Source organism: Hemibagrus wyckioides, linkage group LG06 (assembly GCF_019097595.1).
Source record: "Hemibagrus wyckioides isolate EC202008001 linkage group LG06, SWU_Hwy_1.0, whole genome shotgun sequence".
In the NCBI taxonomy this organism is placed as follows: Eukaryota; Metazoa; Chordata; class Actinopteri; order Siluriformes; family Bagridae; genus Hemibagrus; species Hemibagrus wyckioides.
The window spans coordinates 24,698,399-24,718,767 of record NC_080715.1 but is presented as its reverse complement, the minus strand read 5'-3'; positions in this window follow the sequence as shown (position 1 = coordinate 24,718,767).

Sequence of the window (20,369 nt, the reverse complement as noted above, 5' to 3'; positions counted from 1 at the left end):
AAGAGAAAAATCCACCTTAGTAAATACAGGGATGTTTACTACAAGGGGTGTACCATTTGTAAACCTCAAAAACAAGAAGATCATCTTAGAGTTTGGCAAAAAATACCTATAAAAAAAAAGGCCATACAATTCTGAAACAGCATCCTATGGACAGAGGAGACATCTTGTACCGGAATGATTCAAAGAGAAGAGTAATATAAAGAATATAAAGAAGGGAAGGAATCACTCATAACATTTCATTTTATGGCATGGATGTTTTTCAGTAAAACTGTTTCCTTTGCATTTATTGATAACTTATATAAAGCTTTATTATCTGAGCAGATTCATACAAATACTTCAGAACTCATTGAACTGTGCTTCACAGTGTAGATAGACACTTATCTGCAACATACTCTGTAAGCAACTCAAGACTTTTTAAGGCAAAAAAGAGGAATGTTTTACAACAGCCAAGTCATTCACCTGACCTGAATCCAATTGTGCTTGATGAAGGCAAAATGCATGAACTAAAGACAGGTGCAATATAGGTGCACTTGAAGCAAACTATTGACAGCCAATGTATAAAAAATAACATGATTAATTATTTATGATTGTGTTAGTTTTGTCCAATTACTTTTGGTACCCTAGGGAATGGAGGGCACATGTAAAAAAATGCTGAAATTTCTGTACCATTCATCTTTTCAATAAAAATGAAAGTCTGCACAGTGAAACTCATATTCATTATTTAATTTCAAGTCCAGTATAATGGGTAAAACTGCTAAGACAGCTAATAGGTGAATAATGAGCTAAAACTTGGAATGATACCTAATATGGAATATAGAATGCCAAAATGGTCAATAGAGGTGAGAATGTGGGAAGTCCTTAGAGTAAAACCTTGGGTGAAGTCTGGGATCAGATCCTGACCAAGTCATCACTATAACTAGAACTTATATAGTCTTATATATATATGGCATTTGATAGATGCCCTTATAAAAGTGACTTTGATATTTATTTCATACATACAACTGAGCAGTTGAGGGTTAAGGGCCTTGTTCAAGAATTCAGCAATGGCAGATTGGCAGTGCTGGGTTGTGAACTCACAACTTTCCAAATCGTAATTCAATGTCTTAAACACCGAGGTACCACGTGCCCAACTTTAATGTGGGTCAAAGTTTCTGGAGTTATTGTTCTTAATATTTGTTGCAAAAACATATGGTTGCAAATTTAATGTGTTGCTAGCTCAGTGCAAGGCAATAATGATGTATAGCAATTATTAACATCTGTATCTGTATTAATAACTATATGGTCTCTGGTTTATATTATTTAGATCTATATTTTTAGTGCGTCTTTAACGAGACATGACAGGTGATTCCAAACTTGGTAATTAAATGGTAACATATATGTGTTAGCCACCTCGCTACATAAAAGACATGGAAGCATCATGCTAGGATTCTGGGTAAGGCTAACAGGTGTGTCCCTCACGCTACGTTGCCTCCCGGTGCACACAACAACACCCAATCAGTCATGCTTCATATCCACACAACAGCATTGTGGTAGATAAATAAATAAAGGAGGCCCCTGTGTCTCAGGCATTAATAGTAATTGTGTGTGTAAACTGTTTCACATCGTCCTCTTCACTCACAGCTGCCCCTTAATCACTAGTATGCCAAGCAGATGATGAGATGTGTGTGTGTGTGTGTGTGTGAGAGAGAGAGAGAGAGAGAGAGAGAGAGAGAGAGAGAGAGAGAGAGAGAGAGAGAGAGAGAGAAAGAGAGAGAGAGAGGCAGACATTCAGACAGACAGAGTGAATGAATATGGTCTCTCGTCAGTTGGTGAAGTTGAAGAACGCTGAAAAACTGATCTCAATTCTCACATCAAGGGAGCATCACATCTGGCCCGCTCGCAGCTAAATGATTTTCCCACCTGCTTTCGGTTAGGCAAATTATGATACAGAGCAATGAGATAGAGGGTGAAAGAGGGACAAGTGAGACACTTCATAAACCAAGAAATAATAAATAACAATAAAAGAGACAGAAAAGATGTGAAGTGGAAAAGTGCAGACAGTAAAACAAGTGTGAAGGATGGACATGATGATACAGAATGCTTCCAGCACCAACACAAAAGCCAATAAAAGTGCCAGATAGAAAGCAAACAAATGACTGCCGATCATATTCACAGTATACGAGCTAAAACATAATGACAAAGCAAAAAAAGTTAATCCCTTATAGCTCTGAGAAGTCCAAATATTCTTAGACCTGTGCCAGTGTTACTGCTAATAACTGAATCATGTTGGTGATATGCTGAAGTCAAGTGTTTCTTTATTTTTTTTATTGATTTGTTCATGTTTTTGTTTGATTTTGTATTTATTAAATTGTCTGCCTAATTGGATCTAGTGATCCAATGTCAAGTAAGTACCCTTATACTGTACATCACCTCTTCTGGGAATATCACTATTAAAATTTATTAGTAATTAATAACACCATTGTTTTAGACATTTTTGTGCCTTTCTTTCAGTGTTGTGCTAAGCATTAAGAATCCTGATCAAATTGTGATGTGATGTATTATGATCTATGATTGTGGCACAAATGTATGCATTTATGATCAACACGCAATGTCAATAGGGCCAATAATCAGTAAAAGTCAGTCAGTCGATTTTTATACAAGTTAAGTTTTATAGGACACAGTAATCAGTGTTATTTTGGGGCACAGCCTCAGAATAGTGTTCAAACTCAGTAGCACAATGTAGATGTTGACCTCCTCACACATAATGTGAGGAGGTCAACAAATACACTCAAATTAATCTTTTCCTGATAAATCTGTCAATATAGTCTCTCCTGCATTCCCTTCAATTTTGCTCTTGTTTTTACTGCTTTATTTTTTGTTTGTCCTCTTACCCTACCTCTGTGTCAAAAAAAATAGTTAAGTAGAAAGTAGTAAAACAATCTAAAATCTCTCTCTCTCTCTCTCTGTTTGTGTGTGTGTGTGGGGGGGGTGTATGTACAGGCCAGGCACACAGTTGCAGTTCCACTTCATACTGAAGATGTACAGATGGGTTGAGGTAAAGACCGGTCAAACTCTTATCATGGGGTTTGCTTTGTGTACAGGGACATTATCATGCTGGAACAGGTCTGAGTCTCAAGTCTGAGGAAAATTGTAATGCTAGAGCATATAAAGCCATCATAGACAATTGTGTGGTTCCAAATTTGAGGTAACAGTTTGCAGAAGATCCTTATATGCATGTGATGATCAGGTGTCTGAAAACTTTTGCCCATATACATAGTGTACCTCTTTAACCATGCATAGAAAAGCAGTATTTTAATACACACTGTCTATCATGCTGGAGAGCTTTTATCACCGACAAATCACCAAAACCTGGATAAACAAGAACATATTTTCAGTGTAGTAGTCCATTAGAGTCTGTGCTGTCACACCATTTTTCTTCACTGGCTTAGAATCCAAACATGGGATAAAGGAACACATTTTTCAGAGGTTTTCAAAGACAAGCTCTGAGTAGAATTCACAGTTTAACATTAACTGTAATTATAGTATCAATTGTTGCTGTACTTTAAGTTTTAAACATCAATTTTCAATGGTGAAATGGAATTTTCCTACCGAATATAGTTGCTCTGGTTTGCAGATCCCATACATAAAATGTTTTCCTCTGATTTATTAAAGACAAATAAATAATATTAAACTTAATACTTAATAAAGAAAATGTATTTACTGAATACACCAATGTAGTAAATGGTGCACTAACATATGAACTTGACTTAATACAGTTTCATATCATTTATGCTTTTCTTCAAAGCATCATGTAAATATGGTGTGATAGATAGATAGATAGATAGATAGATAGATAGATAGATAGATAGATAGATAGATAGATAGATAGATAGATAGATAGATAGATAGATAGATAGATAGATAGATAGATAGATAGATAGATACTTTATTCATCCCAAAGGGAAATTCACATCCATATTTACATTTTTATTTAAATTAATGACCTTCAACTTTAACAGAAGCAAAGTCCTATTAATACGTGCAATTTTTATATTAACTTCTCACTATGCATGATTTTTTATTTTTATGTTTTATTTTACTGAAGACTCATAACAATGCTGTGAGACTGAAGAACAAGACAGGAAGCTCTGTAGTGGTTGTCAGGTGAATGTAAATGTGTTATCATAAAAACAGAGGTAGCTCATTTGTAACCAGGCTGCCCCTTATTAATAAGTCGTTTGCAAACAAGATTCAGTTCAGTACTACAGATATTAATCTCTATAAGACATTAATCTGAGAGATACCGTCCTTAAACATACGCAAAACCAAAGCAATCTTTCAGATTTAGCTGTGCTTTTGGATAAAGTGAGGGACATAAAAACAAAGGCAGAAGAAAATGCGCCCTTTGGACTTAAGGATAATCCCTTGTCATAAACATACCCATCTCTTCCATAACCATGGAAAGACACACCCCCACCCACCCACATACACATTCATCAGCACTCTCTCTATGACAAATGTAATGTAAATGTGCATCCAAACCCAGACGTTACAAAAGCTAAAGGGAAACAGCATGTCATTGGATAATCTACTCCTTAATCAAGCTTAGAAATGTGGATGTACACAGTTTATAGGAAACCAAAATTAGACACCAGCAGTGAGAACACATAAGTGTATTGGAGGAGACAAAAAGAACATGCCTCTTTAGTAATGAAAGACTGGAAGCAGAGAGCAGGACTGACAGGCTAGTTTAGTGTTTCATGGGCTACCATAGCTTTCCACATTGTTTGTGTAAGCCAGGCTCTGTGATGTTTCCAAAGGTATCACATGTCCCTAGGTTCTTGTAAAGTGTGTGTGTGTGTGTGTGTGTCTGTGTGTGTGTGTGTGTGTGTTGATTACCACTGGAACAGCATTGCTCTGTAATCAGACAGGTCAGAGAAAGCCTTGTTTTAAAAATTTGTATATATACATATATATATATATATATATATATATATATATATATATATATATATGTATATATATATGTATATATATGTATATATATGTATATATATATATATATATATATATATATATACATATATATATATACATATATATATATATATATATATATATATATATATATATATATATATATATATATATATACTATATATGTATATATATGTATATATATGTATATATATATATGTATATATGTAGACCTAGGGACATATACATACATATAGATAGATAGATAGATAGATAGATAGATAGATAGATAGATAGATAGATAGATAGATAGATAGATAGATAGATAGACATATGCAGATCGCAGATTTAAAGTTTCCTTTAAACATTTAGACAAACACTTCAGACTTGAATAGTAGAAATTATCTGAGCAGACTAGCCTGTTTCCTAACAAGGTAGAGGAGCTAAAATGCAGTTGTGTAACTACAGTGAAAATGGGCTGGATGTGGGGAGGAGGGGGGGCATAAAAGACGTAACAAGTGACCAATTCATAAACAGACTTTTAGTAGAACAATATGTTCATTCTGTCAATTTCAATTTCAAAACTGGTGATTTGCTAAACTCAGCCCAGGTGGCCCCTGGAGTTTTCCCATTTGCTCATTTCCTAGCCAAATACTAATACTTCAAATCGTGACTTCATGGGTGAAGACTATAAGATCCCCACTACTATATCACAGTCAGTCTCCATCCTATTCTCATCTTAGAGAAAAGCAGACAAAATGGATTCATGATGCTAAAAAGCACCTGGCAATAGTCAACAAAGACAGTGTGTTGATGTTCCCCTTTAGGATCACATTAAATTGATCAATTTATTGATAAACACCGGGGACACAGAGATAAGACATGTTGCATATCATGTATGTTGCCATGCAGCAGCCTCATCATCTGAACACAAAGTAATTAATAGCATAATGTTCATTTCTCTGCTATAGCACATTATAATGATCAGGGTTACATGATTTTAACTTTTGAACTTGTGAATTGTTGGACTGTTTTTGACCTGCTCCAATCTCTTAATCACCTGGATTTAAGGACACAATGGAGAGTTGTTTGTACTGTCAAACCAAATTGCATGGGACATGCACTTACACTGCCTTGCCCAAACCCTGTTAATGCCTATTCAACATACACTGAAGTATTGCCATCATAAGTTAAGTGGGCAACTGATGTGACTGCCAGGCCTGCTAGAAAAAGGAAGTCGATCTCCTCTGTGACACAAAGAACAGAAGACAACAGAGGGTTTGGCTGTGTAGTGCTGTGGAGAGGAGAGAATGTGAGGCCTTTATTGCACTGTAGAACAGAGTAGAGGAACTGACGGAGGGCATGGACCAAATTCAGGAGTTGTTGGCAGCAATATAAAAGCTAGTTGTTAAAATGCAAAGATTGATAATGCTTATTACAGCTTCATTACACGTAGAAATCCTGATGTACTTTTAGTCATGGAGGAGTGTGTTAATATCCCACCAGTGCAGCATTCTGATGGCCTGTGTTACAGATGATCACAGCACAGCAGAGGTTCATGCACTGCAAGCTGGTATCAAGGTCTCCTTGGCAAAACTAAAGCTCCAGGTAAGGCAAGGGATTAAATCCCTGACTCATTATGTGCTATATTCTAAAGCTGCTGGACCATGGGCAGGTCTCTGGAGCCCAGTTTTCAGGAGACACATGATGATCAGCTGTCCTTGGTTGAGTATCAGGCTACTGGTAGGAGCTAGCCATATTATCAGCAGAAATGCTGCCATTTTTCAAGGTACCTTCTAAATTTCCTTCTAATGGCCTACCCTAGAGACTTGCATTTCTTCTTAAACAGCTGTGATTCTGTACCCTTCATATACTAGATGTGAATTGAGCAGTGAACAAACAAAAAAAAAACCTGAAAGATGGATATTTCCACATTATAGTAGTTCCAAACAAATTCTCTGTCTGCCCATAAGTAGAGTGATATACAGATCCTTCCCTTTAAGTTGGCTCTAGCACTCAGCTATAGAGCAAGTGTCTGTAAGAGTAAGTTGCCCTAAAACCTGTGCTCTGTCTATTACTCTGTCTAGACTGTCGGCTTCTATGAGGACAGTTCCAGTAGCAAGTGACGAGACGGAGTATATGATTTTACAGATGGAAGAAATGCTTCCAGAAATGCAAGTGGCCAAACATCACCTATGCCTATATCACCTATATATAGATTTTCTGGTGGGAATGTTGGCAACAGAAACCTTAGTAATAAAACCAGGAATGCTTCATCTCAGATTGTTTCAGGGCTGGCTGAATGCTCAGTGCTCAGTCCTGAGTCTCACAAAAGTGAGGTAAGTTAGGTGGAACCTACTATTTGGTGTTTCACTGGGAGTAAGGCCACCTTTGGTGTACAGCACTGAGGCAAGATGTAAGGCAAAGAGCAATTATGAAGACCAATATTTGTGCGGACCATCCCTAGAGCCAGGCCTGAGGGTAATGTCTGCAGGCGAGCATCTGATAAACATCTAAAGGACACCTACAGAACATCAGCTGCTCAGGCCAAGTGTGAAAATGGCCCACTGGGCAGGGACCCCTGAGCAGACCAGAGCAGGACCTGATAGACAGATTACCACATAGTTGGCTTACTGTAGGAAGCTTTGGGGCAAGAGATATAGAAGTCTAGGCTGATCTTGTAGCAAAGAAGTTATATCTTTGTTAGTGTTTCTTTTCAAACACAGTATCATAGCAGTAACCAGCACAGCATCCTGTAATCTTGTAATTGAATGAAAAACACATATCTCATATCACATATTATTTTATGTACATTTATGTAGCATGTGGCGAGTGCCTCCATTGTAGCATGATCAAAATACACCTTACTAGATGTAGTAATGCATCACTGACAGCTTAATTTCTCCTTTATTCTCTAATTGGGTGAAAAAGAAAAATCAACCTTGCTGGGAGTGTGTTCTCAGCCGCCACATCTTAGAGTTGGCATGTAACAATTTGAACAATTTCTACACAACTATGTGCTGTCAACATGTTGTTCTGTTGAAATGTGTTCTGTTGGCTGTGTTCTTCTGCATCACATCCAGACCAACTGTTAACATAAAGGAAAAGCTGTCAAACACAAGCAGTAAGAATTATTCTTACTATAACAACTTTTTTTAGACCTAGTGGTGCACAGGCACTCTTGTTTTCCTCAGAATTCTTGTTACAAGCTACGTTTTAACATGCACACACCCACCTACACACACACACACACACTTACTTGTCTTATTACCACCCTTGTGAGAACCTTTCAATGACATTATAATAATTATTATTATTAATACTGTAATTAATGCTGTGCAAACACTTAAATCTAATTTTAACTTTAATCTCAATAACAAAAAGGACTTTTTTGAAGTTTTTTTAATAAAAGATGCCTTATTTTTCACATGGGGACATGCCAAATGTCCCCACAATATCTGAACTCTCTCTCTCTCTCTCACACACACACACACACATTTTAGCTTTTCTGTGTAGTGATTTTTTTTTTCTTTTACCATATTTTGGGTTTATGCTTTGTTTGTGTGTCTCTGTGCAGAAATATTTAGCTGATCATGTGTGATTGTAATGTCGGGCAGCAACACCCAATTATTACCCTAAGAGGAGCCTTCTATTTAGGCTTATTCTATGGCTGCTATATTTACCCAGGCATGCCTTGATGCCGCCGCACTGAAGGCCTGACTCTAGCATTCGGAGAACCTGCGCCCTGCCACATTCCTCTCTGCCCATAATGGAGGACTCAGTCTGGCCGAGAGATCCACCGACTCCCAAAAACAGAGTCGCAGAGTGGAGCAGTGGTGTGCGATCCTTGTAGCATAAAATGCAGAACTTGATCTGAAAAGCATCTGGTTTATTACAAGGTAATGTTGTTTGATCAGTTGAATTGTGTCATCTACAGTAAACATAATCAGCTTAAATGAAAAAAAGGACATTTCAGATGCTATTCTCACACACAACTCACCCAAGCTCACAATTTTAGAGTTTGCTGGGAGCTAAGAGGATTGTGTTACTTACATGTGAATGGAGCTGAAGGAAAGTTCACCCTGTGCAACTAAACAAATACAGTCCCATATTAGTGATGTTTGAGGGTGCCTTTAATAATGCAGAGGATTTTCTCTGTAAGATTCATAGTTGCAGGATTGAGCAAGGAACATCAGCACAAACTTGAAGGGGAAAAAAAAGCAGAGAAGGAAGGTGAATCGAGTAATTCAACACTGGGCTTAAAAAGCACTCATTCTCAGGTCATGAATAATTTGGCAACACAACACTAATTTTGCATTAGACTAACGATTCACAGCCCAGGAATACTTTCCAGCTCTCATGGGCTGTTTAGCCTGGTGTAATTTTTTTCCATTTAGTAATGTTTTTCCTTTTTTCCCATGAAACATGGTGAATATAGGTCACATGGAGGAGCTTGGAGAGGCTGCACAGGGAGTCCACAAGCAGCAGGGCTTCACGCCACAGCGCTATTAATTCAGGCCTCGGCAGCTTTAATATTTGATTTCGCTGATGGACTGCATCTGTGCTGCTCTGCGATGCAAACATTATTATACGTACTAAGTGGCTTAATTGTAATTAGAGCTGAAAATTTAATTAAACCCAACAATAAAGCAGATCGCTGAGAGTTTTTCCATCCACCTCTCCTCCCTAATGTGCTCTGTTAACTCTTTGTCCTCTTTGACTATCACATGTCCCATTAAAATATTTTTAATATATACAGGATATTACAAAATTAATTAGAAACATTTCTATATGTTAGAAATATATAAATATAAAAAGAAATATAAAAAGAAAATTTAAGTCAATGGATAATAACAATTTGATCCAACCTCACAATTTTGAGCCCACTTCTAGTATTTGAAGAGAGCTATCTTAGTTACACACACATACACAAACACACAAACAGTGAAACACACTGGTCACCTCTCCAGCCCGTCTGTTGCGCTATATTATTTATTAGATGTGAGGCCCGTTAGTGAGGCTGCTTCTGGGCTGCTCTGTAAACAGCATGGTGTTGGGCCGACATGCTTTTGCACTCTGCTTACAGGCCCTGTGAGGCTGATCAGGGCCGAGGTGAGGTGACAGGCTGCCAAATACCGCCTCCCCAAACCCCTTTGCCTTGCTGACAGCTACAAATAAAATAAAGGCCACTACATTAAATGTGTACCCAAGCACTGGCTGGAAGAAGAGAACGAAACTTTCACTTCAAGGTATGCAAAGGTATTCCAGGCGGTTATAGAATCTTTATGCAAATAATAACTTTCTTTAGTTAATGAGAGCTCTGTATATACATGCCCTGCAAACATTAATACTAGAGGAAAATAAAAAAAATATGTGTCTCCACTCCAGGATGACCACATGTAACTTTCCAGATGTGTCACAGCTGTCCCCTTGTATTTCATTTCCTCTTTTAACTCCACCTGGATGCACCTCCTGACTGCTGCATGAACAACAGGACAACAAGCCAACACCTAAGAAATAAACAATGAATTATTCTGTAGAGAGAAAAAACATGTTCAGACATTTCCTTGTCTGGATGGTAAAAGTGAATCAAGTAATTTAGGCAAACGCAAAACGGGCCACATTCACATTCAGCAGAGACATTTCATTATGTTTCCTTTTATTTTACTTTATAATATATTGTGTGATTTCTTCTACATAATAGTGATAGTAGTCCAATATCAGTATATCTTAATGATGGTGTCATTAAGAAATAAAAAAAAGCAATACAGTGGGAGTTCAATGGTAACTCTATAGTCACCCAGCAGCACTACTACACCACTTCATTCCCTCATGCTACACGATTTATCAATTATGTGTTGTTTAAAATCCTGATGCACTGATTGAACTCCCACACACCAAATGCTATACAGTATATCTTTACTCCCCAGGAGCCTAGGTTCCAGTTATAGCTCAGTAAGATTTTTTTTTTCTTTTTTCCCCATCCATTGCATGAGGCATTTACTTAACAAAGAACAAAGGAATACTCCTGCACTGATCCACATCACATAGACTTTATAATGAGCATTGACATTGTACTGGTGCACATAGACTCGGTGCACATGGCTATGCAAAACTACATATAGCTCCACTTCTACCCTAGAGCATTTAAAAGGAGGCAGACTGTGTGGAATGGCACGGTATTGTTACCAGCCTGAAAAGAGAGCTATTTGTACCCTGGTCATGTGCTTTTTTTTTTTTAATTGGTTAACATTATATGTCATAAATGAAGGTAGATGTGGACTAGTTCCTAAGCAAAGCTCATGGTAACAGGACACAACAAAAACACCAATAGAAGAGATCAAGCTTCAAGTTGTGGCAAATTGGAATCAGCAAGCGTTTGAGCTGAGGGTAAAGTCCAATAGAATAGAGAGACAATGCTGTGATGTTTGTGTTTGACTAATCAATGATCACAGTTCCTATCTTGTCTCTTTTTCGTATCCTGGCAAGAAGGATTAACAAATTCCACACAAGTACTTACTCACACTAGTGGGCATTTGGCAATGGCAGTAATGTCAAAATGGTGTTTAAGATTTTTTTTACCATACTATCCTGTGTCATCTTTGTCCAGAAGAAACATGCTGAAAGTCACTGGTGAACATGTGGGTGGTTCTAGAGTCAGTATTTTATTTCAGCTGTAATAACAATGCTACTGAAATGAGCTGCTGATTTTTTTTTATCTGTAACAGCACCAGTATTAAACATTGCATCTGTGAGGATAGTGAAGCTAGAGGCAGTGCCAGGAGTGAAAGTGAATTGAATGTGACCTGGCAGTACCGTGTGTGTGTTTGCAGGAAGCTGTGGGAAGCACCGCATGTGGCTGGGGCTGGCGCAGGGCAATGGGGCATAGGCCTGCACATCTGCTGGCAAGCTGGAGCAGCATCAACCACCGCTGACTGCTTTTACCCCACTGAGTTTCCCACAGCCAACCAGGGCCAATGTAGCATACGGTGTGTGTGTGTGTGTGTGTGTAGAACCTCAAAAGTATGAGACAGCTACCTTGATATAACAATTCTGTTTAGGTCAAGCTAACTAGTGATGATCGCTCTCACTCTTGATTACTCATCTTATTTTTTCCACTTCATGCTCATGAAGCACTGAGTTTTGGTGTTTAGATATACCAGTAGGTATTGTTCTCCTTTACCCTCAACAAGCCAGACAGCCATGTTGTATGATTTGAAGAACAGGCAGTAAAAAATGTGGAGGGTCTTGCTGTCTGGCACACCCATAGTGGATGAGAGGGTGAGGGCATGCGGTTGTGTGTCACCAGGTTGTCATTAGTTCAGCATCTGCTCCCATCACACATTCCATTATTCGAGTAAGTGCTGGATTTCACGTTTATTGGATCGTTAACTCAACCAGGCAGGCAATCAGTGTGCATGGCCTCCATGCCAACATCTCCAGCTCTTCACACTGAAGACCTTTTTGCTCAACATCATGATTCTCCAACTGCTTAATGGTACCCATTCCACCATCAACTGCTTTTGATATTACTGTACATCTACATATATATGCATCTAGACTCTACTCTCTACTCTATCACCAAGGTAGTGGAATGAACTTCCCCTAGATGTGATGAAATGATGGATGAAGACCTACCTCTTCCTGAAACTCTTAAACTAGCTTTAAACTAAACTTATTTTCCCTGTTTGTTTTATGTATTGTTGTATGTTGTGGAAAAAAAAACATACCAACACAGATTTTAGGCTGATGGTATTTATTCATTGATAGACTTCAAATCACTCTTCTACATGACAAATGCCAAATGCCAGGAATGTAAATGTAAACGCGCTGTTATCTTGGAACTAGTTCACTTATTTATCATATACACTATATTGCCAAAAGTATTCGCTCACCCATCCAAATAATCAGAATCAGGTGTTCCAATCACTTCCATGGCCACAGGTGTATAAAATCAAGCACCTAGGCATGCAGACTGTTTTTACAAACATTTGTGAAAGAATGGGTCGCTCTCAGGAGCTCAGTGAATTCCAGCGTGGAACTGTGATAGGATGCCACCTGTGCAACAAATCCAGTCGTGAAATTTCCTCGCTCCTAAATATTCCACAGTCAACTGTCAGCTGTATTATAAGAACGTGGAACTGTTTGGGAACGACAGCAACTCAGCCACGAAGTGGTAGGTCACGTAAACTGACGGAGCGGGGTCAGCGGATGCTGAGGCGCATAGTGCGAAGAGGTCACCAACTTTCTGCAGAGTCAATCGCTACAGACCTCCAAACTTCATGTGGCCTTCAGATTAGCTCAAGAACAGTGCGCAGAGAGCTTCATGGAATGGGTTTCCATGGCCGAGCAGCTGCACCCAAGCCATACATCACCAAGTGCAATGCAAAGCATCAGATGCAGTGGTGTAAAGCATGCCGCCACTGGACTCTAGAGCAGTGGAGACGTGTTCTCTGGAGTGACGAATCGCGCTTCTCCATCTGGCAATCTGATGGACGAGTCTGGGTTTTGCGGTTGCCAGGAGAACGGTACTTGTCTGACTGCATTGTGCCAAGTGTAAAGTTTGGTGGAGGGGGGATTATGGTGTGGGGTTGTTTTTCAGGAGCTGGGCTTGGCCCCTTAGTTCCAGTGAAAGGAACTCTGAATGCTTCAGCATACCAAGACATTTTGGACAATTCCATGCTCCCAACTTTGTGGGAACAGTTTGGAGCTGGCCCCTTCCTCTTCCAACATGACTGTGCACCAGTGCACAAAGCAAGGTCCATAAAGACATGGATGACAGAGTCTGGTGTGGATGACCTTGACTGGCCTGCACAGAGTCCTGACCTCAACCCGATAGAACACCTTTGGGATGAATTAGAGCGGAGACTGAGAGCCAGGCCTTCTCGTCCAACATCAGTGTGTGACCTCACAAATGCGCTTCTGGAAGAATGGTCAAAAATTCCCATAAACACACTCCTAAACCTTGTGGACAGCCTTCCCAGAAGAGTTGAAGCTGTTATAGCTGGAAAGGGTGGACCGACGTCATATTGAACCCTATGGATTAGGAATGGGATGTCACTTAAGTTCATATGCGAGTCAAGGCAGGTGAGCGAATACTTTTGGCAATATAGTGTATATCAGTATATATGAATGTCCATCATTGCAAAACATTGATGTCAGTCCAACATGTAGACCTGTTCTCAGTAAACCCCAGCGCTTACTCTTTCTAAAGAATTGAAACAGGAACAATTCACTACAGTTTTGCCAAAAAAAAGGCAAAAACTATCACCATGAATGCAATTTTCTAAAGCACAAAAAGATGTTAATTGGTATCGTTGATGTGTATTTTGATTGTCTGTGGTTTTCTTTCTTTACTGCAGTCTATTTTACTCCAGCAGGAGAAAACCTACTGATTGCTTCCCATTAATTTAAAGTGACTGTAATGAACAGCTGTGAGTGGTATGAAGTTCCTGATGTGGTCACTAATTAGCAATCACACCAATGAAGATAGGTAGTTAGTAATACAAAGACACACTTCTTTTTTTTTGGAAAACACTGACATCTTGAACAGCTTAAAACACTCAAACAGCCTGAACTGATGTGCAGCACACCTGACTATGGCACACCTGCTGTAATTACAATATTATATTGTGTTGCATAATCTTTACAACAAGGAAGAGCAAGTGCACTCACACTGACACTATCTAAAATCCTGCGTGACCTTATGAATCCTGTGTGCAAAATATCTTGTAACCTCAATATTGGCAGTGTACAAAAGCGAGCTTTTTTTATTCTGAATTTACTTAAGTATAACTTAGTGATCATGTGGGAAGATTGTTTTTCTTAGATTTGTTTGAAACAAACCTCAAAAATATACACGGAGAGCTTTTTTTTTTTTTTGCTTAAGAGCTTTTTATTCAAACTGACAGCACCCGAGCCTTAAACATGAACAACACAAATAATATGTATAAATGGAGGGCAACATAGCAGTGAAATGGATTAGCCAGTAATGTGATTTCAAATGCCAATAGGACATGTTCCTTATTTATACAGTAAATGAATGCTATCTTATATGTTATTACATTGGAGAGAGAGAGAGAGAGAGAGAGAGAGAGGAAGAGGAAGAGAGTTGACAAGTTGAATCTCTGCAGGGATGTTGCACCTGAAAGGCATCTCTGTTCGTGGAACAGATCACAACTGAAGCACTAGTTGCTCTATTGATAGTAGCCAGATGTTTGCTATGGATCGAACAAGAACTTCCCTTGGCCCTTCATGCTGAGGGAGTGACAGAAGCCAGCTGAGTGCAGCCACAGTGCCACAAGCTCTGTCTAACCTCTACATACATGCACTGGCTCACCACAAATCATTCTCCAGGTAGACTTTTTCCTTCAGCACTGTGCATTGTAAATATTCAATGTAAAGCACTGTAGACATTCTGTTGTATTTGACTAATTCAGGCTCTTTTACTGATATGTATATAACCCGATATAAGAAATTATATCGTCCTGTCCTCAAATTGCAAATAAACGCTTATTATTGTCCTGCCACTGTGCTTTACAGTACATTTACAATATCCTGATAGACCAGAGTTAATGATCAGATCTAATGTTGAACTTGCTGTCCCTCCCAGTTTCAGTTATGACTAAATGAGCACACGATATGGCAATATGGCAATTTTATTAGCCATTGAGAAAAAAAAATCTTGTAAAAAATGGTCCTCCTGACCCCATGTGTGTAAAGCCTCTCTGTTTATGAGCTTTTCAAGGTTTCTCCTTGTTTGTAATAAGTGCTAAGTCAGTGTGTTTTGTTTTTTATTACCATATGAGGAGCACACTGCTAAAGGCCATTTCACTTAATATATGCCCTGCTTTATGAGACCTTACTCTACATTACTCACTGTGTCACTAACTGGCATTTTGATCCCTGCCACTTCAAAGATAAAGCCTTTTCGAAGATGCATCATAATGTGGTTATACACACATCTCTCTCAGCCACTGTCCCATGACAGATCAACACAGAGATAATTATTACCAACCTACAGCACTCTAGTGCTTTTGTGTGTGTTTATTTATGAGCTAACAGATAAGCAGAGCCAGCATTAGCTTTTAGTGCATTTCTATGTCAGTTAATACAAGAGGGGATTGTAATTAAATCAAGGATTAGAATTCATTTCTAAAATCGGTCCATTGTTGAAGTCCGTCTGCCTCAATGAGTCAATGTGGTGTGCACTCTGAGATGCTTTTCTACTCACCACAGTTGTAAAGAGTGGTTATTTGAAATTACTGACAGCTCGAACCAGCCTTCTCTAACCACCCACCAAACTGCTGCTCAATGGGTGTTTTTAATGTTTCACACAGTTATGTGTGAACTCTAGAGATTGTTGTGTGTGAAAATCCTAGGAGATCATCAGTTACTGGAATATTCAAACCAGCCCATCTGGTACCAACAGCTATGCCACAAAGTCAGTGAGATCACATTTTTCCCAATTCTGATGGTTGATGTGTGCATTAACTAAAATACTCTTGACCTTTATCTGCATGATTTTATATAGCTTGTGCTGCTGCCACATGATTGACTGATTGGACAATTGCGTGCATTAGATGAAGAAGAAACCAAGTAGCAGCTGCAGTGTAATTCACTTAATAAATAAATAAACAAACATAGTGCACAAAGTTTCCAAAGAAACAGAACCTTCTGGAAGCTATAATACAAAATGTATAACACTAACTATGCAGCTATTTTAGGCCCACTGCATAGAAATGGTTAACGATGCATCATAACCGTTAAGTGCATTATTAAGACATACCACGTTAGCTGTTATTACACTGTGCACATCTAATTAGATCAACAGTGACCAGGCCTCCTTCATGAGCTTTCATTAGCCATTCATTTTAGAATGGAAGTCTATGGAGGAGGCAGGCAATGAGAATCGATGAGGTCATTGGCTGTGATAACATGGCGTGTCTGTTTGCCTGTTGCACTGTCTGTCTGTCATTTAATTCCCTATTAAAGTCATAATGTGTGGGAAAGCATCATGTGGACTGTCCTGCCACTCTATTGATGACAGTCATATGCCTTCCCACTATAAAACATAAGCGAGTCATTAAGCCAAAGAGACAGCCAAGTCATTTAACACTACTTAACGGCTGCTTTTTATTTTTACTGCAATCGTAAAAATAAACGTGCACTTTACAGCATTATTGTTTTTAAACAGCCACTAAAAAGTAATGATAAAGGTGAGCAGAATATCTTATGGATGTCATTTTTGAGCCAAGATAGCATTTATAAAATGCTCATTCTCACGCTAAGGCTGTCAAAAAGCAGTTGATGAGTTATGCATTTAAAGAGGTCATTAAGTGATCAAGGACATGCTATTCATGTCCCACAGGAGAGATAGTAATTAGAGTCACATTTAACCTGTCTACAACATACAAATATCTTAGTAAACATTAACAATGAACATCTGACTATCCCTTTTGCCCTATAGCCTTCATCTTAATGGTCTGAGAGTGAAGGAATTGATAAGACAATCACCAATGCAATCAATTTAACAGAGATGCGACATGGATTCATGGCTATGTACTGAGCAAAGCTATAGAGAGGACCTTCTTTTTTTTTTTATTGGCAATTCTTGCACTGCAGTTTTGTATAATGTCCCTCCACATAGAAACAAATCCATACAATAGTCTGATCAAAACAACTTATGGTCTGAAACATTAATATTGTCTGAGTCAGTTTATTGGTGTCATTTCTAGAACATAGAATTATTTATTTCTCAACACTTAATATTTATAGAGTCACACTACTGAAAATGAGAGTGCTGTGTGATGTTGCCACTTGAGCGTCTGTGCTGTCAGTTATTGACCGGTCTGTTCAAAAGGAATCAGAAAGCAGGGTGTTAACGACATTAATCTGTTAATACATTTAAGACTGTTAAGACATTTACGATGGTGAGCGAGATTACATTCATCATGAATAAGTGCTTGTTAAAATCCACATAAATAAGAAAACAACATCAGTGATCAAAATTTATTTGAAAAAGAATTCATTAATTGATATGAAATAATTTATAATCATTGGGAATGTAAAGGAGCTATGTTTGGACCAGTGAAAGTATATATCGGTGAAATAAGTGAAGAATATATAAGGAGTCATCAGGTACCAGTCAAGTTTAGATAAAAAAAAAATCCAGGTAAGTCTTCATCAGTCACCAAAGAACACATACACACCCTCAAACCTCACATAAGATTGTTCACAAAGGTCAGAATCATTAATGGCTTGTCAGAGATTGTTATCTACACTGCCTTCTACTCCTCATCATCCTCCTGCACCTGCTTATCTTAAACGATCAGATCTGGTATTTACAATGGTGTCATAAAGATCCCTCAAAGCTCAGTTTCTGTGCCAAAGATGCACCATATGCACACACACACACACACACACACTTCCTCTTCAAAACTCACACACTGACATTCATCACTACACTTCCCGTAAAATGCACTTTAACCAGCTTGATCATTGAGGGAGGAGCCATGCATTGTATCTATGGACACATAACAGATCACCTGATATCTTCCCACTTCCCATAATGCTCATAAAAACTGGTGCTGCAGGTAGCCCTGCCTCTCCAATCTTAGGACTGGGCACAGAAATGCATCATTTTGCAGCTTGCCATTCTGTACTAAAAAAGAAGTATGCAACACCCACACAAAGATGCACACACACATACAGAATGTACTATATGCATATGTATTTGGTTTTAAGCCACATGAACATTTCACATATCTGTCTCAATTGTACTTAAAAATACTCAATTGCCTCAAAAGTACTTAAATCATGACAAAGCCACCATCAACTGTAGCTGATTCATGCACACTGATCAGCCCCAGCAAGTACAAATCACTTTCATAACCATTCACTGTGTAAATTGGACATTGGCTGAACTTTGAATGAACTTTGAGTGATGCAAGTTTGTCATTACAGCTACAGTTAGCTTCCAAGAAAAGTTGCCAAGTGATGTATGACACAATATTTACAATAAATGCAACCATCATACAACCTATACACACGCCCCATATTCTGGCAGGTGACTATGTGCCATGGTTTACCCACTTCCACTACTGAACCTAATGAGCCTGCACTGTTAGCTAACCCCTAATGCTGGGGCAGGTATTAGATATATCAGTAAATCATAAAATACCAATCACTGGGGCACCACAAGGTCAGAGAGTCTCTATGCATTACATGAGAACAGAAGGTATGCCCATTCCTGGTTAGTCTCACTGACAGCAACTCATCAAGCAGACTGTACAATGGTGCAGCAGACACATTCCCAAACTATAGAATATTCTTCAGAGCCCTTTAGACAACAGCTAATCCTCATTACCTCTAAAGGTGTATATGGCACCAACCGTAGCATGTCACAGCACCACAAATGGTTTATAAACTTATATAAGCAGCAGTTTCTTATTATCTGCCAAGAGTGTAGCCTCCCCTTACTGCCTGAATTCGGCCACCATCAAAATGGCTGTATCTAAATTGTATTTCACCACTCGTCTTAAATATTTACCAGTATCAAATATTATATATTATATCGAATATTTACCAGTTGTATCAAAATACCAATTCTCTACATCAGTGTTTACTTTCTTCTTTTGTAAACAGAAAATGTGGGATCATTCCAGATGTATAAATCACAAAAGTCCTTTAGGTCAATTAAATGACCAATAAACCACAGCCTCATACCACAATACCACCAGACCAGGGTAGGGCATATTAGAAGCCAATTAGTAGACTATCACAGGTCCACTTAAGAGTCACTGTTAAACCATTACGCTGTACTGGAAAGGCTATAAGAATGTTGTAACTGTCCTGGTTGAGAAATGGTCCATTTATGTGACCTGAAACAAAGGCCTTGAAAGCTTCCAAGACAGTTCCAAGACAGTTACACACACGCACACACACATACACACACACACACACATGCACCTGCTGCCAAAATTGACTTTTGTAATTAACCTGCGGACAGTGAGTAGTCAGGCACACATTGTGCTGTGTGGTGAACAGAAAAAAGCAGTGCCAAGCCAGGCCCATGAGAGCCGCTGCTGCTCGTGTCTGCGGCTGCTGTGAGCCCATTTCCATGTGGGCACTAAGAGAAACCGACTCCATCTTTATGTGGTGAGCTTGGGCAGCATGCGGGTCGCTCTCTGGCTCTGGTCCTGCTCCGGCCTGCAGTTACGACCCAGGCTGGCCTTGAGAGCAGGCGCCAGGGGCGATGGCCCAGTGCGGTGACTTCGGGCAACCGCACTGCACAGACAATCAGGGGCCACTGGACGACTGTAGAGATTGTGCTGCATGGGTTGGGCACATATCTGGGCAGACAGAACACGCCTTCATTGCTTATTTAAACCCTCTCTCACGTTCTTACCCAC